This window comes from Aythya fuligula, chromosome 3, assembly GCF_009819795.1.
Source record: "Aythya fuligula isolate bAytFul2 chromosome 3, bAytFul2.pri, whole genome shotgun sequence".
NCBI lineage: Eukaryota > Metazoa > Chordata > Aves > Anseriformes > Anatidae > Aythya > Aythya fuligula.
The window spans coordinates 72274097-72296482 of NC_045561.1; the positions used below are offsets into that span (position 1 = coordinate 72274097).

Genomic DNA, 22386 nt, shown 5'->3' on the forward strand with positions numbered 1-22386 from the left:
TCCCTGTGGGAATCTGACTTTCAGTTCAGCTGGGGTACCTCTTAGGATAACTATTCTTCTTGTCTCAAGATTAATTTAATTTGCTCATCTTTGATTTTCGTTGTGTTCTATTTTTGGTTTAAAGACAATCGTTCATATCTATAACCAAACCTTACGTGCTACAGTTATCCTTCAGTGATTAGAAAACAGTATATTCTGTCAGTAAATGTAAGTGGTAGCAGCTGAACCAGTTGTATCAGCAAATTAAACAACCTAAGAGCAAATATTATTTTCTCTCTCTCTCTTTTTTTTTTTTTTTTTTTTTTTTTTTTTTTTTTAGAGTAAATACATCATAGAGTTGAGAGATATAGAAATGAACTCTGGATTATAAGCCTAGGGAAGCTGAATAAACTTCTCATTCCCATTTGTCAGGATGCACAAGCAATGTTAGAAAAGGTCATGGCTGAGATGATACCTCCAAAGAGCTGCAGTGTTGTTGTTTATGTAAAAGCTCGGAGCTTAGCAGTGTTCAGATGAAATCAGTGTCAGAGTCTGAATTTCAGCTTCTTTGGTTACAAATGGAGAAAGCAAGATGGATCTGTCTGTGGTTTCCTGTTAACTTCCAACAGGCTTTCCAACTTGGGAAATTTGTGTGATCTTCTATTTTCAAGAATAGCTGTGAACTCTGCCCACAGCTGAGGAGCAGAGGCTATCTCCTATTCTGATTTCCCTGCAAAGCTCACTCCTGTGCAGAAAATCATTAAATATCTGTCTCAGTGGGAAATAAAAAGAAGCTGCCAAAGTGATTTAAGCTGGAGAAAAGTGAATGAGAGGGATAACTGCAGAGGATGTAGATATCAAGAGGGAATGAATAGATCTGACAGCACGTGTGTAAGTTGTATGACTCTGCTCTGCCCACATATGACCATTAACTGGTTGTAGCATCAGCCCAAACAAAGAACTGAATCTGATCTTTTGGCAGACAGATTGATTCAGTCTGAACACTTGGCATCACCAAGCTTAGTCTCTCCAAATAAAAGAGAAATGTTGCTTTGCTTGCTTTCATGTGTTGAGCTCACATTTAGGGAGAACTCTGAATTTCAGGCTCCTTGCACAGGTGAGAACCTCCTTACCATCTGGGCCAGCCTGCCCTGGTTTATGGCAACACTGTGAGCATCCTCAATCCTCTCAGGCAGTGTCACCGAGCATCACAGGAGAGAGTGCATGGGGTGGCAGTGAATCACACCATTTTGTTGGGTTGACAGCCGAGGCACCTGTGTAGCAGAGTCAGGATTAACCTCTTATGCAGACTACATATGAATTTACGTTGATAGAGTATAACAAACTTAAATAGAATGCTCATCACTTGATTCAGAAAACTATAGGTTAAATTTCCTGTAATCTGTTTTATATTCCCTTTCCTTTATTTTTATTTTTTTTATATTTTCTTATTTTTTTCTGTTTATTTTGTATTTTCTTTCATAGATCTTAAAAGTGTTCCATCAGAAAATGCCTCACTTAGCATATTTATTTATTTTAACATTTTTCTACCAGAGATTTTTGTAATTAATTTCCTGTACTGTTCCTCCTCCACCCCAAATCCCAGATTTTGTCAGAAAACTTTGAAGGTATTTATAAATCAAATTTAACTCAAATTATTATATCCTACAATGAAAACTGAAAGAAAACAAAATCAATACAGGGGAAAATAAAAGGCAACCAAAGACAAAATTACAGATGATGAAATTACTTTCTCAGGTCAGGAGGAAGGAAGCTTTATTAGAATATGAATGTATATCCAGGTTCATATTTTATCTTTTTCTCTTACCTTAACTGTCTTAGTACCTCCTTTCACACTTCCTCTTCCATGTGGAGCACAGTGATCTATATCAGACTTCTGGTGTAAGGCCCATGTCTTCCCTCTGTGCTGCACCTTGATGTGCACTTCTGCTGTGAGATTTAAAATAACCAGCACAAATCAATGATGGTTATGGATTTCTTGAAGCCACAGCATGTAAAGTCTGGTTCTAGTAAATACCCAAGCAATAATTAAAGCTTCAAATTGAAAAAAAAAAAAAAAAAAAAAAAGACTTCCCCCTCTTTCTGGAAAAGTCATCTGCTGTTCTGACATCTGTCAGAGTGCACCCAGAGTGCCTCTGTACATGTGTGATGGGAATGCATGCATCCAGCATTTTGCTCACTGTAGCTCCTGGGTTGGTGGATACCTCTTGGAGCACAGCAGACTTTTAAGTTCCTGCCTGCACTCCATTTCTTTCTCTTCTCAATGCTTCTCAATTAGCTCAATGTTAATTTCTCACACTGGCAGAAATTTCTCAGCTTTCACAAGCCCAGCTTCTGAGTGTGCTTTTTTGTGCATTTGAAAAGTGCATAGCTGTGTAGTGGCCTACCAGCATTAACAGTTTAACATAGGTGCAAAAGAAAGAGACATTCCAACATGAAAAACTAATTTTTATTTGTGATGCTAACACTCAGTAAGTCTTTCTGAACCTGTTCTGATCTGAATACCTGACACATTTGCCAGGGTCCAAACATCCTTCATGACTGCATGAAAGGTTTTTACATTTGTTTTGCATGGATATTTCTTGCAGCAGTTGGAGTATGGATTTCTACCTTTCAGTCCATGGTTTACAATAGGGGAAAAAATACAGAGCAAAGGAAGATACAGTAATTAGCTGGGTGTTCTCCAGGGGCTGTCATATCACTTTGCTGTCACAGCAAGTGCTTGTGTGGAAATTAATTTCCTGTCAAGCATCAAACACTATCTACAGTATCAAGTAATTTACACACATTTTTTCCACCTGCATATATACACATGGTTTAGTTACTCTTTTCTTCAGTAGTTAGACTTATAAGAACATATTTTTTGCTAGAATAATTTGGTGGTCAATCGTACCTATCTTGCCTTATTTTCTAGAAGTGACAACCTTTGAGTTGTCATTTTATCATGTCAGGAAAAGCATACATATATTTTCATTACCGAAATGTCTTTATGAATTAAGATACTAATACAAATATCAATCATTCATACTGCTGAATAAAAATGTTGTCAGTGTAGAATGCAAAACGGAAGAAGGAAAGGAACTGGAAAGTTTGTCTATCAGTGCTCATTAATGTGCCATAGAGCATGCAAAGCATCTGCTTCCCTTTACAGTGTCTCCATAAAGAGAGCTAAGAAGTACCAAGACAGAAACATTAATAAAACAGATAGCGGTTTGGGAATAATTCTGTCTGGCCCGGTTACCTAATTAGCACTTCTATCTGCAAATAGCTCTAAAAGTTTTCCCTGTTAGGTAAGATGGGTGTACCAAATTCTACTTTTATCTCTGCACTAAGCTGTAACAAAAGAGGCCATGCTCTGCTTCATTCATCTGACTTGAGTCTCTGTCATTTAATTTTTTTTATTATTTCCAAGTCAGAGGCTTCGATGAAAGCTGATACGGCTTATCTACATCTACTCTTCCCATTTTAGTATTTTGGAATTCAGTTCAGTTCAATCTCTTAAAGATGTCTCTTCACTATGTTCTTCACATTGAATACAAATCTCTCTTCTCTCTCTTTTTTTTTTTTTTTTGGGGGGGGGGGGGAGGGGAAGGGGTGTTCTTCATTACATATCAAAAGCATTTTGGAACTAAATTTCTTCTTGTATTCTTTAGATTTGTAATAGAATTATAGAATCATTCAGGTAGGAAGGGACCTGGTATTCTTGTCCAACCATTCTGCCTTGGGAAGGGATATCTTTCAGGTCACATTGTTCTAAACCCTATCCAACCTGACTCTGAACACTTTTAGGGAAGGGGTATGCACAAATTCTCTGGGAAACCCATTTCAGTGCCTCACCACCCTCTGAGTGAAGAATTTCTTCCTTATAAACAGTCTAAATCTACCCTTTTTCATTTTAAAACCATTATCCCTTATTCTCTCATTACAGGCCCTGGTAAATAGTCTCTGCCCCTCTTATAAGCCCTCTATATATATTGAAAGTCTGCAATGAGGTCTTCCCAGCTTCTCTTCTCAAGGCCAAACATAAACTCTCTCCACCTTTATTCACAGGAGAGGTGCTTCAGCCCTCTGATCACTTTTGTGGCCCTCCTCTGGACCTTCTCTAACAGGTTCCTGTCTGTTTCACCCTCCTGCTATGGGCAGGGATGCCACACACTAGATCAGGCTGCCAAGGCCCCATCTGACCTGGCCTTGAACACCTCCAGGGATGGGGCATCCACAGCTTCTCTGGTCAGCCTGTTCCAGTGCCCTACCACCCTCTGAGTGAAGAATTTCCTCCTAATATCTAATGTAAATCTCCCCTCTTTATTTTAAAACCATCCCTCCTTGTCCTATCATTATCTGCCTGAGTAAAAAGTAGCTCTACATCTTTTTTTATAAGCCCCCTTTAAGTACTGAAAGGTTGCAATGAGGTCTCCCTGGAGCCTTCTCTTCTACAGACTTCTTATCTTGTAGATATAAGACCTTGAAGATTCTGGTGTTGAAATGCAGCCCATCTTGAAAATTTATAATAGCATTTTGCAGGTTGTCAGCACTGCTTACATTAGTTCTAAAATTCCCACTGTTCATTAGGTGATCGGCCTGTAAACTTGTGCTGTTATAAAAATTACCCTACTGTTCAGTGTTTGAGTATTTGATCAGCATGCCACCATGAACATCCTGCTTTAAAGTTATTTAAAATAATAAAAGAAAACTAAGCAGAAATGTAAAGTTTCTTTATCCTCCTCTGGTTGCTTTCTTATTAGGAAAATATCAAAGAAGTTGAAAACATTGCTTTTCAGCCTATATAACCATGAGGCATTCCTGCGTTGATTAAAACTAATATTAATTGCAATCACATAGTACCCACCCCTCAAACTAAATAAAGAATGATCCTTTTCTTTCATGCACAGAGTCCTTTTTATTTCTGTTGGCATTTGACTCAGACAGTACTTGTATAAAATTGTTGATGGGATTCATAGGGAAGCAGTGAAAATACTCTGTATTTTTTCATTGCAACTGAAATGAGGACTGAACAGAAACGGGAGGATTTTTTGTCTGCTGTACATGTATACTTTAGTTTAATATGTGGCTAGCCTTGCCACATCATTCTTCCTTTACTAGAAATCAATAGGGACCACTCTGTACTCAGGGATACAGCTGCTAAGGGGTGAAGAGCTATGTCTAAAGACAGAGAAATCAAACCAGAGGTAGGTTTGAATGGGGAAGGTACTCCATGCAAACTGTCATGGAACTCATTGATAAAAGGATACTGTGAGTGTTGAAGTGTGTCTGGGTCCCTGGAGAACAGCAGGTGATCTCATGGAAGAGAGAAGCATTGGCTGTCAAGTAGCTGTAAAGCAGCCTTAGAGCCTTAAAGAAGCTGGTCTGTGGAAGGCATTTGCAATACAGATGAATCCTTGAGTTGAACAGAAAATTTCTGTTCTCCATAGACATGCATGTTCTTTAACAATTACTCATAACCGTAGAGAGTGTTAGAAAACAATATTTTATGATGGTTTACAACTGTGCCACTCTTGTATCTTTATTGTTTGAGGATCACAGCGGTATCCACACACCTTTGGAATCAAGGGAATAAAAAGATTAAATCCTACCCTATCCATGGTGATTGCTCCCTGACTGCACCTCAGGACTGTGGGTTTAAAGTGCCTTACTCCTTTAGGGTAGCTTTCATATATAGAGAGCACAGAATATCATTAATGGCATGTTGCCATCTCTGTATAAGAAAGTAAGAACTTAAGCACATGCTTAAGTGCTTCTCTGGACCATGGCCAAAACAGACATTAATTTACAGGTACAATGACCAAGTGATCAGTCAGAGCTTCCCTGTAGAACCTAAAAAAAGACAAACAGAACAGAAGAAAAATATTACAGTATTTCAGGGCCTGTTAGTTATGTTTGGGAACTCAAAGCTGAACTTCTCAGAAGATAAAAACCCTCCTTATAAGGAATTTTTACATATGGACCATATTGAATCTGTTGGTCAGCTGACAGCCTCAGGGCTGAGTATGATGCGTGAAACTTTTCAGCCTGTCTCCTTTGGCTGAGGGGAAGAGGTCTCTTTACCACTGTAATATATGCCACCCATGTGTTGTTGTTCTGGATACTCTAGGATGTCTGAAATGCCATTAGCCATCTAGATGTCTTAGGACATATGTTTAAGTTACTGGGTAGTGCCTTGGCTCTCCTGTCTCCACTGACTATCTCAGAGACAGTATACACTTACACAGAGACATCTATATTTTAGAGTACAAACACAGGGTTGAACTGTAGTAACTGTCTTTCAAATCAAAGAACAGTCACTGTCAGTCTTACAGAGGCATGGGTGGGTGGCAGAACTGAACACTGATGCTAAGTAGAGGGGAAGGCTCACCTTCTTGACATGCTGGTGATACTTTGCCTAACGCAGCCAAGAATATCATTAAGCCTTCTTAGCAGCAAGGGCACATTGCTGATTCATGTTCAACTTGGTGTCAAACAGGACTCTTGGGTCCTTTCCTGCAGAACTGCTTTCCAATTGGGTGGTCCCTAGGATATCCTGGTGCATAGGGTTGTTCCTCCCATGTATCCATGTATCTCTGTATTAAAAGATTGGATGCAAATCACTAAGGCCACAGCCTGCATGGTTTTACTGCAAGAGGAATTCCACACATTTTGCTGTAATGACTGTTTTTAGTGCTTAGGGCACAGAGGATTGCAACATCAACATGACTCAGTGGGATCTGTTTTATTTATTTATTATTTATTATTTTTTAAATGTGGTCTTTCATTTTGTGAAGGAAGGGGGTGTATCATAAATCATTCCACACTAAGCATAAGGTTAATGGACTAATCTGAAGCTATACAGTAGTAAACATGATGAAGATTTGCTACATGATGTCAATATGCATAATATGCATGCCTAGAAATGAGGGATGTAGAATCTGTGTCGTGTCTGTGATTTGTCATTTGTCTTCCTCAGTTATAAACACAGGCTTCAAATTCATATGAATAAAACCTAAGAGCTTTGTAAAATTCTTCACAATTATTTCTCTTATCTACCAACTTATGTAGAAATCATTTAAAAGTCTAGAGGATTTTTTGAACATGCACTTGAACACTAATGGAAAGTGCATGGAAAACATTAATAAGTGAAAGTATGTACTGAATTTTTATTAATTTTTTATTCAATCAAGGTCTGTCTGAATTTTCACAGTTGCAATTCAAATTCATTGAGCTTAAGGGCAGAATGTATACAAGGACTTTCAGTCAAATGTTCAAAATAAGCTATAAAAAAATGTTGTACCTCTCATTTCCTTTTACATCATGAAATCATAAACCTTAGTGCAGAGGAGGTTTTGTTTTTTTTTTTTTGTTTGATTGTATTTTAGGATTAGACTACACAAAACAATTTACTACGGTGCAGAGAACCTCAGATTAATGTTTAGTAACAGGTTACGGTCACGACTATTGTTAGAAAGATGTGTTTGTATCAATGCTGGAACACTAATTAATATATCTACGTAGCTCCGTACTTGCCATGAAAACATACCAAGCTTTTTGAAGATGGCTTGGTGAGCTCTTCACTTTCTTCCATTTCACCATGAGTCTGGTAGACACATTCTTTCTTCTCTCTTTCTTTCTTCCTTTCACTGCTTTTTAAAAATACAGAGCATTAACGATAACAGTAACAAAATGAAAAGAATTGTCGTCAGTAAAGTAGTGTGTCTTTTCTGCACTGAGTTTTTTTAAATGTCTTTTTTTTTTTTTTTTTCTTTTCTGTCTTTTCCTTAGTAAGTTTGAATGGCTTTCAGATTCATCTAAATGTGTTTACAGTCCTGGAGACTGTATTGGAACAATATGTCTAAGTCTCCTTTAGGAGTTAATGGTGGTCTAAAGCATCTGTTGCCATTTGAGTTCTGGGGTATCCCATGTGGTTTCTAAATGCCTCTCCAAGAGGTTGCCCATAGGTCCAGTGTCACACCACGAAAACACTGTGTCTACCCCCTAGTGTCTCAAACGTAAACTGATGTTTAGGCATGAATTGGATCCTAGGTCTTCACAAGCTGTAATGGAGGCTTAGGCACTTTGTTCAGAGCAGACACCTACAGGATGAAACTGGAGCTGAATCCCACCTGTTGAATCCCTATTTTCTCTAGATATCTCAACACTGTACTTGGATATATGGCAGAAGGAGTGGGAATGTGCCAGAGGATTTCTTGAGAATGACTGGTCATTGGCACTGGTAGGCCAGGCCTGAGGACTCTCTTCTCCCCTCTTCAAAGCTAAAGAAACAGGAAATATATGCATGGTAGAGTGTAAGCCTTCTAAAATAATGAAATAGTTTTAAAACAGTGATTAACTGTGCAAATAAAGACAGCAATGTTGAAAGGGAAAGACAAGCGCTGTGACCCACATTAACTGCAAAATTGAAGCCAGTCAGGCTGACTATAGTGGTTTAAAAAGAAAATAATCTTCTTTAGTTAGACAGAAAACCAATAATCTTCATTATTGCAGTAGTTTTGTCTGCAAACATGTAAGGGGAATAGACTCACACCTAGTAAGAAATAGTTCATAAGCACAGAGGATTACCTCTGTAAAATGCTGCTGTTTGATGCTCTTTTTCCAAATTCTGTCCAAAGCATCTAAACAGACTAGAGCTAATTATATCTGTCAGCATTTTTCTCTTCTAATAGATAGCTTGCAACCTCACAGCACTTGGGTGATAGTTAACCAAAAAACACCTAAAAACCACAAACAACTCAGAAACAATTTTCAGTAGAATGGCATTTCTGCACTGAATCTGTAAATAAGATGCCCAGAAAATTAACACTTTCCATCTCTGGCCTCTGCAACTTGAGCATGACTGAAGAGGATGAGCTGCTGAAAGAGAAAGATTTTCACTCATTTGTTGGAAAAGTAAGTGAAGCTCTATGAAGCACATCCTGAACAGCACAGGCTACAGCTGTACATACCCCAGAGAAGCTGACAGGTTAAAGGAGTGCCTACCTGGAGGCTATTTAACCCCTACCTGTGAATTGCTGCATCTTAGGATAACTCAAAACTGGTGCTAGCAGAAGATATTGAATTCCTCACAGAGTGAAGTGGCAGAGAAGGGAGTCTTCAACCTTTCCTAAGAACCTTCAGGAAAGAGTAGATCTACAGCTGTTCACTTTCATACTGGTGTAGATCAGCAAGAAACACTGTATTCCCTCTGTGGGGGTTTTGGTCTTATTTCTACTGCTCTGCTTGTTAACTGCTGGGGATGCTCCTCTAAACAGGAAGGTGCTTCCTACTCACTCACTTCCCCGATAGTTACTGAAGGTCACTGTTTGAGATACATACCCTGACCTCCATCTGCCACCCCAGGAGGGTGTGTGTCTTCTATGAGTTCCCTGTCATCTTTGTAGGCCTCGTACTGATGTTTTGGGTACCCTGTAGTGTCTCAAAAGTCCCCACCTGCAAATGTGTGGGCTATTTCATATTATTTAGAGAGACTGCAGCCAAAGTTCCAGCTGGACTTTGGACTGGATGAAAAGTTAACTGTTAAAAAAATAATATATTCAGTGTTGATTTATCACTTGTTTGTAAAACCACCAACTTAGCATTTTGATAATCCACTCACTGATATATGCCTAAAGAAACAATGAAAATGCTTAAGAGACTGGTTGCACTCTTAGTAAACTCATAGCTATGTTTATAGTCATTCTTGGATCCTGGAGTGAAATGTTCTCTAGCTGGATGACAGATACAGCTTTAGCCAGCACTTTCTGGGCTCCCACAAACAAGCCTTGTGTCAACACTGCTCATGGGCTCTGCTGCAGCTTGCATGGATGGGGCTCCCTGTTAGCCACAAGGCTAACCTCATTTATGTGGGAAACCACTATTTCAAGACAAGGCAAAAATGGCTTTTATAGAAAAGTATATCCTACTTTGCTTTGTGTGTGGTAAGTGACACAGCCTGCATGACAGCAGATAGTTAATATCATAGAATTTATTTATTTATTTTGCCAGTTTACATCTGTAACTACTTGTAGATGCTCTCTAATGAATAACAGTAACTGTTGCATAGCTGATGATTCAAATGTCCTGGAATCACATTACCTGCATTTTCATTGTAACTGCAGAGGTTATTTCTATGAAGTAATTCATTTATTAATGAAATGTAGCATTACTGCAGTATAAAACTTGAGAATATACCATTATGTCTCATTCACTACAATAGCAGTCATCATCTTTAAAAATCACATAGATGATATGAATTTCAATTACAAGAAATCTCAGTAAAAATAGAACATATGGGTAAACACAGCTAATTAAGTGATAGGAAATAATACGCTTATAGTGAGTAAAGAACATATTCTTTGATATGCATTTTTTTTTGCCATTCAAATTCCACTCTGGGTAGTGTTTCAGGCAATATAGAATCATAGAATCATAGAATATCCTGAGTTGGAAGGGACCCTTAAGGATCATCAAGTCCAACTCTCGACACCGCACAGGTCTACCCAAAAGTTCAGACCATGTGCCTAAGTTCACAGTCCAATCTCTTCTTAATATATGTATAAGAATATATGTATACATATATGTATACATATATATATCTACATATTCTACATATATACATATATGTATATATGTAGAAGACCTCTGCTGCTCCTCCTTTTGTTCTTATAATCACTTCCGTAGGTACTCATTTCTTGCATGTAATGTACTCTAATACAGTATTTTCTTGTTTTCTCTGTGTTTCTCTAGACAATATAAGGAGGAAGCCTGAAAAAAACATGTGAAACTAATCAAAGTGCTTGCATAAATATAATAGTTTTTCACATTTTAACAAATTTCTGATTTTAACAAATCATTGGAATTTATTATGCAGTAAGATGTGTTATTGTCTCATCTAGGGATCATAGCCTTATACAGCTAAATCAAGAAAACATACTCTTTCAGGGGAGTGCTGAATTGTGCAGAGGATTAAGAAATGATCCCATCACACTTCAGTATTTTCTGTAGTGACAGATGTAAAGAGATACTTGACTATAGTATCAGCAAACTACCCTGAGAAGCACAAGGACCCACACCCACAAAAGAAGGTATTCATCTGATCAGGGGCCTGGAATACGTAGTCCTGGTTTTCATGCCTCTGGTGGGATGAAACAGAGCCATCACTTGGACACAGCTGGAATCACCATCTTTGTTTGAGACAAAATGGGGTTAGGACTGGAAGCCATTCCCTGAACATAAAGTATCTGTGACAAACTCACTGTTTTCAATGAACATCTAGCAAGTGGCAGTGGTGTTACCCTTCCTCTAATACATCATAATTAGACCACTTCTGCACAAAGAGGACAACCTGGCTTTCAGAGAGTAAAGAAAACATCCTCAGGGTCCACCAAAGTTTGGGTTTGCTTATAAAATACACAAAAGTAATAGGCATGGAAGAAAGACTGGTGCTAACTTTAAACGAGTTAGTTTAGTAATTAACAAGAAGCATCCTGGATTCCTTCCAGTCCCACACTAAGATAAAAACAGACACTTGAAGACGGGCCTCTGTGACAAAACGAACCATTCCTGACTATTAGTAATGTACTTTACAGAGTGCTGAAGATTAAATGCATATGAGGACTGCCACAATTGTAGGCTTCAAAGCTAAACAATCATATTGTCATACATGAATTCATCTGCTAATTATGCTTAATCGAAGACAGAAAATACACGGATGCCATTACATGAAAACAAATATATGCAAGGCATAAATCAATTCAGAAACAACCCTGGCTGAATCTTTGGATCTGGATACTTTGCAACAAGCTTAAGCCTTCTCTTCAAGCCCTGGAGCAGTGGTGGGCTTGGGATTTGCTAACCAAGCTGAGCTGTCTGCAGGGAGCAGGGCAAGGCTCTTCTGAGCTGCTGAAGCTGGGCCAGGAGCAGCAGAGCTGTATCGGGCTGATGCTGCAGCCCAGCTAATGAGTCTTCCCTGTGCTGGCAGCAGGCCAAGCTCAAAGCTGTGCTGTTTTGCACAGTGGAGACAAGATTTTATTGGCACTATTGAAGCCAATAGGAAAAAGTGTGTATAAATTAGATGGGTAAGAGACTTTCTGGGGTTGTAATTACTTGAAGGGTGTAACTTTCAAGAGGCTGCAATGCAGCCTTAGCGTGAACAGGGTAAATTAGGATGTCGTAAATACTGATCTAAGCTACCTGCTGGGCCAGCTTCTGTTCTCGTTTATAACCATCTGACCCCACCAAAGTGCAGGTGAATTTGACCCACTCTTTCTGTGTGTATTAAAATAAATTATAACTCAACCAGCTCTGACTAGAATGAATCTACATACATAATTAATCTTTATTTTATATACATAATGGAGAAAAGATAAAGGAATTCTCTCTAAAAGCTTGAGCTTGTCCTTGATGACAGGAGAAATTGATCTAAACCTCATACATCATGAATTGTTTGACAGCAGCACAAGCTTTGAATAATTACAATGACTTTTGCCAAATTATTTCATATTTATTTCAAAGTAGCTGTGAATACAGATATGATTCACAGTGTTGCAGTAAGGTTTCTTTTGCTGTACACAAAACTGTCTGCAATATACATATTGTGACAATTGTGAACTGGGCAGTAATTGAATCATAGAATCATAGAATCATAGAATATCCTGAGTTGGAAGGGACCCTTAAGGATCATCAAGTCCAACTCTTGACACCGCACAGGTCTACCCAAAAGTTCAGACCATGTGCCTAAGTTCACAGTCCAATCTTTTCTTAAATTCAGACAGGCTCGGTGCAGTGACCACTTCCCTGGGGAGCCTGTTCCAGTGTGCAACCACCCTCTCTGTGAAGAACCCCCTCCTGACGTCCAGCCTAAATTTCCCCTGCCTCAGCTTAACCCCGTTCCCGCGGGTCCTGTCACTGGTGTTAATGGAGAAAAGGTCTCCTGCCTCTTGACAACCCCTTGCGAGGAAGTTGTAGACTGTGATGAGGTCCCCCCTCAGCCTCCTCTTCTCCAGGCTGAACAGGCCCAGTGACCTCAGCCGTTCCTCGTACGTCTTCCCCTCAAGGCCTTTCACCATCTTCGTAGCCCTCCTCTGGACACTCTCCAACAGTTTCATGTCCTTTTTATACTGTGGTGCCCAGAACTGCACACAGTACTCGAGGTGAGGCCGTACCAGCGCAGAGTAGAGCGGGACAATCACCTCCCTTGACCTACTAGCGATGCCGTGCTTGATGCACCCCAGGATACGATTGGCCCTCCTGGCTGCCAGGGCACACTGCTGGCTCATATTCAACTTGCTGTCTATCACGACTCCCAGATCCCTCTCTTCTAGGCTGCTCTCCAGCGTCTCATCGCCCAGTCTGTACATGCAGCCAGGGTTTCCCCGTCCCAGGTGCAGGACCCGGCACTTGCTCTTATTGAACTTCATGCGGTTGGTGATCGCCCAGCTCTCCAACCTGTCCAGATCCCTCTGCAAGGCCTTTACACCCTCATTTGAGTCCACAACTCCTCCAAGTTTGGTGTCATCAGCAAACTTGCTCAAAATACCTTCTATTCCTACATCCAGATCGTTTATAAAAATATTGAAAAGTACCGGCCCTAAAATGGAGCCTTGAGGGACCCCACTGGTGACCGCCCGCCAGCCTGACACAGCCCCATTTACCATAACCCTTTGGGCCCTGCCCGTTAGCCAATTGCTCACCCATCGTATGATGTTTTTATTTAGCTGTATGGTGGACATTTTGTCCAGTAGGATCCTATGGGAAACCGTGTCAAAAGCCTTGCTGAAGTCCAAAAAAATCACATCAGCTGGTTTCCCTTGGTCCACCATACGGGTGATCTTATCATAAAAGGAAATCAGGTTAGTTAGGCAGGACCTACCCTTCACAAACCCATGCTGGCTGGGACCAATGACTGCTTTGTCCCCCAGGTGCGCCTCAATAAGTCCGAGAACCAACTTCTCCATGATTTTACCAGGCACTGACGTGAGACTGACAGGCCTGTAATTGCTAGGGTCTTCTTTCTGACCCTTCTTGAAAATTGGCACAACATTTGCCAGCTTCCAGTCTACCGGGACCTCTCCAAATTCCCAGGATCGTTGAAAAATAATCGATAGAGGTTCCGCGATGACATCCGCCAGCTCTTTCAGCACCCGGGGATGAATCCCATCCGGACCCATGGACTTGTAGGGATCCAGGTGGAGTAGCAAATCCCGCACACGTTCAGGGTCAGTTGGGAGTTTGTCATCCCCACTGTCCCGGTCCTCCAGCTCAGGGCACCCTGGGTCCCGAAGCCCATCATTGGCATTGAAGACAGAGGCAAAGAAAGCGTTAAGCGTCTCTGCTTTGCCTACGTCATCGTCTGTGAGGAGACCTTCCCTATCAAGGAGCAGCCCTATGTATTCTTTAGTTCTCCTTTTTCCATTTACATATCTAAAAAAACCCTTTTTATTTTCTCTCACAGACACAGCCAGCTTCAACTCTAGCTGTGCTTTGGCCACTCGAACTTTCTCCCTACAAACACGAACAGCATCCCTGTATTCTTTCCATGACGCCTGGCCCTCCTTCCAGTAGCGAAACACTCTCTGTTTCTGCCTAATCTCCATTAGAACATTCCTGGTTAGCCACGCCGGCCTCCTGCCCCGCCTGCCTGACTTGCGATATTTTGGAATTGCCTTATCTTGTGCTTCTAGGAGGCATCGCTTAAAGAGTGACCAGCACTGGTGGACATCGAGGCCTTCAAGAGCAGTTTCCCAGGGGACCTTACTGACTAGTTCCCTGAGCAGCCTGAAGTCCGCTTTCCCCATATCTAGGGATGAGGTTTTGGTGGCACTTTTCCTTCTGTCACCATAAATTTTGAACTCAACCACTTCATGGTCGCTCTGACCGAGGCGGCCACCAATCACCACATCTCCCACCAGGCCCTCTCTGTTTTCTAGCAACAGGTCTAGGAGGGCACCTTTCCTAGTTGGCTCCGTTAGCACCTGCACCAAGAAGTTATCATCTAGGTGCTTCATGAACCTCCTGGACTTGCTCGTGTCAGCCGTGTGGCACTCCCAGTTAACGTCCGGCAAGTTGAAGTCCCCCATAAGGACAAGGGGAGTTAATCTCGAGGCCTCTCTTAGTTCTGTAAAGAATAATTTATCGGCGCTATCATCCTGGCCAGGGGGTCTGTAATAGACTCCCACAACGACATCCCCTTTATTCGTTCGTCCCTTGATCCTTACCCAGAGGCTCTCAACTTTGCCATCGCCGACCTGAAGTTCCACACAGTCCAGCCCCTGCTTCACATACATCGCCACCCCACCACCTCGCCTACCCTGCCTGTCCCTCCTGAAGAGCCTGTAACCATCTATCGCAACACCCCAGTCACAGGACTCATCCCACCAGGTTTCGCTTATGCCGATGATGTCGTAGTTGCGGGACTGGGCCAGGACTTCTAGCTCATCTATTTTATTCCTCATACTGCGTGCGTTTGTGTAAAAGCACTTCAGGTGCGTCTCCTTACACTCAGCACCATGTGGATCTGACCAAAGGACCCCACTGGCACACAGCCCCTCTGATTCTAGCGTACCATCCCTTAGGTCTTCACCGGCGCGCCTGGTTTTAGCCCCTTCCCCCTTTGACTCTAGTCAAAGGGACTAATCAAAGGGGGAATTTGACTCTAATTGAAGATCGATTCCATGTTGTAAAAGCTAACCTGCTGTCCTGACAAAAATGTTTGCAGTGGTGCTGCAAATATATTTACCTTTCTAGCTGTGTATTTTTGATGCCTCCTCCAGGTCTATTTCTTATGACCTAGATTTTTTCCTCTAGTTTCTGAAGTTACTACCCTTTTGCTTTATTTTTCATAGCTGTTGTAACAAAACTATACTAACTCCAAACCCCAACATATCTGGTTCATTGGGTTTCTTATCAAGTACTTTAGAATAGCTTTTTGTGCACCATTAACACCTGGCTTCATTTCTTCAGTCTGAAACTGTGGCAGGCTACAGGGCTAGCATCGCTTTGCAGCTGGCTCCACAACCCAGTGTAAATCAAAGGAGTCATTGTTCTAAGTCAGTGCTACAGCAATGGTGGACAAATGGCAGGCAGCCCCCCTTGCTGTGGGCATGTTGAGAACCTGTGTGCCTAATAATATTGTTCTGTGGACATTCTCCCCTTTGCTGTACATCTTTAAACTCTCAGACACTGAATTGACTGTAACTTGTTGTTACTGTTTTTGCCTTTATCGCAAAGATAGCAGCACGACAGCTTGTGGCAACTGAGTCTCCTCACACCAAAGACTGGACATTATTGGTTATTGCTTCTGCCCTGCTCTGCGGACAGTCCTGTGTATTTTCTCTGTTTTACAGGCTGCTATAGATTTAACCTGTCCTATGGACAATACAGCTGTCTTTGTTATTTGGAGGTGTTTCTGCAGGGATCTGTGTCTTAATTTCTCACAGAAGCTAAAATCACATATCCTGGCATCTTAATAGGAGTCTCATATATTTTCCAAGTTACATAATAGTACTAGAGTTTCCAGCTGTACTGTGTAAGTATCCATTTCCTTCCTTTTATCTTGTGCAAATTTTACCTTGTTAAAAACAGAATGCACAAGAATTTAGTGCATCAGCAACAGCTTTTTTTTTTTTTTTTTTTTTTTTTTTTTTTTTTTTTTTTCTCTAATACTGTCCTGAGATGATTTCTTTATTAGTTGTTTCCCTGTCAAAAGCTTCCCTGTAATACTTTATTTATATTCTTGGAAGTACTTGTCACACTTTTTCCTCCAATGTGATAGTAAAACCAAGCAAGCAAATAAATCCTTTGCAAGCTAATGCAACAGAAGCAAAATAGCTCCATCTTTATTATCTCATCATTATCTCTCAGGATCAGCTCTGTGTACAAAATTAAGGCTTTCTTTCATTTCTTTTGCAATATGTTTCATATACACACAGGAACCAGTCTCTACAATTATATATATATTTTTTATTATCTGCTTCTGCTATATTTACATCTTTTAATCACTTTGCTGTAAATGACCCTAGTCTATCTAATTATATCACTTTTGGTATATTGCAGGTACTTCAAGATGGGCAACAGTAGAAAACATCATATTTATAAATATTTGCTCTTTATTAAAATATGTTTCAGCAAACGTTATAGCCTGAGTTCAGGGATCCTTCTCAAAAATGGTTCCCTGTTGCAACCTGTGTTGTATCCTGAGTACTATAAAAATTGTTAGGTATGGCAAGAATTCAGCAAAGAGGAAAGATTTCCAAGAAGGAATGTAAATATGCAAAAGAAAAGAAAAAGTGAGATGAATTAAATATAAGGATTCCAGGTGATGGTAAGTACTATTCATATTTGTAGAGTTACCCCAATCAATTTTGTAACTATATTATAGACTATATTTAGGAATGGTTGCATTTGTTTCTGGAAATGCAAAATGATTTTATAGTATCTAGATATTCTCACAATTACATAAAAATTTCTCTTACAAGGGAATCACAGAAGCCATAGTTAATGTTTGGTGAATGTATTTCTAAACATCTCATATGATGTAGCTTCACCTAATAATTTAACTGAAGAGTTTTTGCTAGGTAAGGTGTAGTTTCTCTTAATACTGGGAATTCCCTATAGGTAGCTATTCACACCATCTTTTCCTGTAATATCAGGATGAGGAGCCACAAGAAACAGAAAGTACTGGCACAGGAAACTCACCTAGTTTCTACCATTCCCTTTCCTAGACCATGGTCTGAAAATTAAAAAGAATGTTGAGTTATTGATTACTATTATAAAATATATATATATCATTCAGGAAACTGCTCTGGCAAACTCCCTCAAAAATGATAGCTTTAGTGTAGCTGCAGATGGAATTAAAACATGGTGCTATGACAGTGGTCAAAGTTTTAAAAGACCCTATCTCAGTACACCAGACTTTGAACCTATATCCTAGGTTCAGTCATCAGAATCTGAAAGTGTTAAGATGCTGCCTCTTTATTAGAAGGAAATCCTTAATGGGCTAGGGCTGGCCAGACCAAAGCAAATATATCAAAGGTGAAGCCTTTAGAGCATTTGTCTCTATCTTCTCTTGAAACCTTGTTTTACATGAAGATTGATAGTTTGCAGGTTCTCATTTCGATGAAGGAATGCAGTTGTTGATCTGGAATTTTGCTTATGACAAACAGACTAAAATAGTCTAAAGCTTTGACAAATCCCACTGTACTATGGCCTGACTTTTACTGATTATAAACATTAGTGTCTTCCAGTTCATCGACAAAATGTTTCTCATAATACTTGTTTCTTTTCTGAGACAGGCTGTGTAGCCGTTATAAAACACACTGCTCTGAAGAATGGATCTGCCAGTCCCTGAAGTTCTCCACTATCGTCATCTGACTGCTGGCTCGGAGGTGGTGGCAGAATTGCTCTGTTCCTGCACTCCTGAAGTGTACCTAAAATGGAACTGGTCACCTGCCAGTGGAGAGAGCCAATTAATATGTTCCTCTCAAAAGATTTTCTATTTATGTATATTTTGGGAAATATACCTATAGCTGCCCCTCTGAACATGTTTATTTAGTGTACTAAAATACTCACTTTGATTGTAACTGTTACATTATGGTTCCAGATAAGATCATGAAAGAAATCAACAGTTCAATGGTTTGCATATACTGTAATTAAATTTAGTCTGTTGATGACATCAATGCTAGTGAAAAAGTCTTAAGCAGTTACCATAGAAACAAAATTTTCTCAAGTAGCACAGCAGTGGTGTGATGTTGAGTGAGGAGTTCTAACATTTCATTTTTAAATTAAACTGTACAGATAACCAGTAGGAAACCACACAACCACCAATTTAGTATTAAAATCTTGATGATCTCTATTTTTCTGCATTGAACATCACCTCAGTGATACTTGACCTAGCAGCTAGCAAGCAGCATGTTGTGCATTCCCAGCTCACAAAGGTGCAGACTAATAAATGTTTTTCAGCTTGCAAAGCAACCTATAGAGATACCTATGAGAGACCAGCTTCTCTCATAGCAGTAATCTAGCCTAGCATTGTACCTTTTTATATGGGTTTATTACAATTTAAAATAGAAATTTAATGTTAGTAACAAGAGAATTTTCAATTAACAATACAATATATTCTGTAGACCAATATGAAGTATTCCTGAAAGCTGATGTTAAGACACATATCATATGAATGAATTACTTTCAGGGCAAATGGGAGCTTCTTAGTGGATTACCATGGTAACTGTAGTTATACTATATACTTGACTACAGTTTTAATTTTCTAAAATCTGATTTATGGACTGGCTTGAAGAATCATTGTATAATTGTTTATTCTTTAACAAGGCAAGAAAATTGGTTGGTTTTACAATCTTCTGTTCCAGCACTGTGTCAGGATTTTGCGCTATATCCAAAAAATTACTGATTTTGTTTTTCCAGTGATAATCTCAACTCAAAATCATGAGCAATTGAAAAGTAAATGTCACAGAGTGTGTTTGTTTTCTCCCAATTTCTTTTAGTGAATTTATGCTTCTTCAGCCACCTTAATATCAGATTTGATTAACACAAGGATAAATCTGGAATTACAGCAGATATGACTACCTTCTTCCTCCCCGTCTCACCACCCCCCCCCCCCCCCTTTTTCTTTTTAGCTGTGACTTTTATTTTATTTTTCCTTGTAATGGGAATCTGTTGCAAGTGTGTCATTCAATTCAGACTTGATTCTGCAGTCCTTAGCCCTTCCAATAGCTGTGATAGGCATTGCCCATATTTGCTTACTACTGGGACTTACATCCTCAAAATAAATTCTAGACAAGGAAGTAGTATGTAATTTGCTGTCCCAAATGCACTGCAGGGACTGAGTTGTGACCAAATGATTTGGCATTCTTCTTCCTCTATAAGACAATCAGGGAAAACTAACTTCCTCTCAAGTATAGACTCACACTTGAATGCAAAATCACCTCTAAACCACTGCAATACAGCAGGGTGTCAATAGCCATGAAAAGAAATTCAGTCTTGCTCAAACTGTTTAGTGTTTATAGAAAACACAGTGGGTGGAAAATAAACTGTATGTTAAATAGGGAAGTCTGAACTGCAAACACTGCCTTATGGGGATACCATCCTTCAGCTGGTCTGTTTGGGAAGAGCTTACTGCTCAGGGAATCAATCTCACCATGAAGAGGCAGCATCCTTTCATTAAAAAGTTGCACAAAAAGTGTTTATTTCTGTGATCCCTTCTGTGGTGGACAAATAACATTTCCTCCCAGACCCCACTCTGATTTTCATAAGTTTTTGAGGAAATATGCAATCATATGTTTGCAGTAAATTACTACTTCCCTTTGAAAACCCTAAGGAAATACCTACCTGTGCTAGAGCCCTGGAGTCCCATGAACCAGGTGTGAACTGGCAGCTCCCAGGTGTAGGAACATGGCCTGTCCATGAAGGTATGGGAACATCTCCCTTTACCCTTTACTCATGAGACCACATCTGGATACAATGTCCAGTTTTGGGCCCCTCTTCACACAAGGCATGAACAAACAAATGCAAGTTCAGCAGGGTCCTGAGCTGGTCAGGGCTGGAGCAGAGGCCCTGTGAGAAGAGGGATGTCCATTCTTCTGGAGAAGTTTGCACTTGCATTTCTTCTTAGGTAGATCTTAAGCATGCAACATTAATATGAACCAATCTTAACTAGTTGCTTAGCTTGCAAGTCTCTGACTGGTACCCAGACTCTTGTCTCAAGAACCACTGAACTGCATGTACATAATATAAGTGAATTTTTTCTTCCTTGGCTGAGCTAAGCATTTTGGTATCTAGCTTCCTCCTAAACTTGTTGAAGTTGTTCCCTGTGAAATAAAAGCATGGTCTTCCTCGATGTGTGGCCAGGCCAGAAAGGATGCTGAGAAGAGGAGGATAATGAGATGGAAACTAAGGAAAAGTTTTCTTTACCATACACTTTGAGTACCAGAAATGACTGTGAAGCTATGGAGAATACAACTGCAAAGCAACAGAAGGGAGCATGACACAGAAGTTTGCTGCAAGTCCAGGCATCATCTGAGTCTTAACTATTAAAAAGAAACGGCTATCACACTTCAGTGCATGGTAAAAGCTTTGAAATTTAATAGGTTTAGGAAAACATAAATGAAAATATCACTTTTTACAACCCCTACCCCCTATTTGTATTATTTGACCAGCTCTGAGACTAGTTGCAATTTAGACAAATTGAAGAGCAATTTTACAAAGTCTTTCATGTCTTTCCCACGTTTTCAGATAGATCCAATATTACATAAAACTGTACTTTAAGGAATGAAGTTTAATTCATTCTTACATGGAGAAGAAGCAGCCTAAAATACCGATAAATTTATTCTGGAATCCTGTATGTTCAAACTGAAGTTTACTCCTCTTATTTTTTAATTTTACTCCCAAGTCAGACTTTCATTTCAGCTCCCCATACTATTTATCTCCGAGGACTAACAATGAAGGATTTACCATGCAGTTTAATTAATAGTTGCTGAAAGATATTTCATGAGTGCAGACAGAATGCTCACTCTTTAAAAGCCTTCATTACAGCGAGGACTACAAATCCCACTCAAAGAGAGGGACAGGTGGCAGCAGGCACTAGAAACTGGTATCAGGTGAAGCCACTACAAGTGTCTCATTCACATTGTTACACTCTTGTTGGTATCCTACTTACCCTGTTACAGGTTTCATCTGACTTTCAGCTGAACTGTCTGCTGACTTCATTTAATTTACAAATCAGACCTGACCTAGCTCCCATTCACCTCCAAAAAGAACTCTGCTCTCTCAAGGCCTGAGGCAGCTTTGTTGTGGCTCCCCATGGAGCAATAGAGGGGAAATGTGTATAATGGTGAATTCAGTTCTGGGCAAATATTCTGTAGCATAAGCTTTAGTACTGACCTGGTCCACCTGAGGCTGCTACAACTGCTGAAACCTCATCATAGGCTTCTTCGGAGTAATGATTCAGGCACAGGAAAAAAAGCAGCATGAGGATAAGCATCAGTTGCCATCTACAACTGTGCCTTGTAGAGGTCAGCAAAGTCGAGGACAGATCAGGAGGGGTGGAGGGGAATACATACTCTGGAAAACAGGGAAGGTCTGTCTGGTTTGTGAGGGCATTTCTGCCAGTTCTTTTTGAAGGCAATCAAAAGCTCCCCAGTACACTCAGTATATAAATGGGAAGAAGGAGAACAAAGGCCTGAGTGACTATGTGAACTTCTGACCCCCTTGACCATTGTACATCTTTTGAGGCATTTCAAGCATTTCTCTGACTAATAATGAATGTCTGAAGATACAGACAGTATGTTGAATGCGGTGGCTTAACACAGTCCAGCAGTAGTTAGAAATGTAATAAGTCAAAAATTTTGCCCAACTTTCAAGAAATAAGGAAAACTCATTTTGAAAGAA

General features: G+C 40.0%; 1 long non-coding RNA gene across 2 annotated transcripts; it reads right to left on the minus strand.

The window, feature by feature from the left end:
• Window positions 1-321: 321 nt before the first annotated feature.
• Window positions 322-22044, minus strand: LOC116487745. Of its 2 annotated transcripts, none has more exons than XR_004253099.1 (4): window positions 21880-22044; window positions 7532-7631; window positions 1808-1929; window positions 322-1253 (listed from the first exon to the last, which is right to left on the minus strand). It is a non-coding gene; the product is annotated as an uncharacterized LOC116487745 (long non-coding RNA). The 2 variants fall into 2 exon arrangements; XR_004253101.1 differs by having other exon boundaries at window positions 7532-7634.
• Between the last annotated feature and the right edge of the window lie 342 nt (window positions 22045-22386).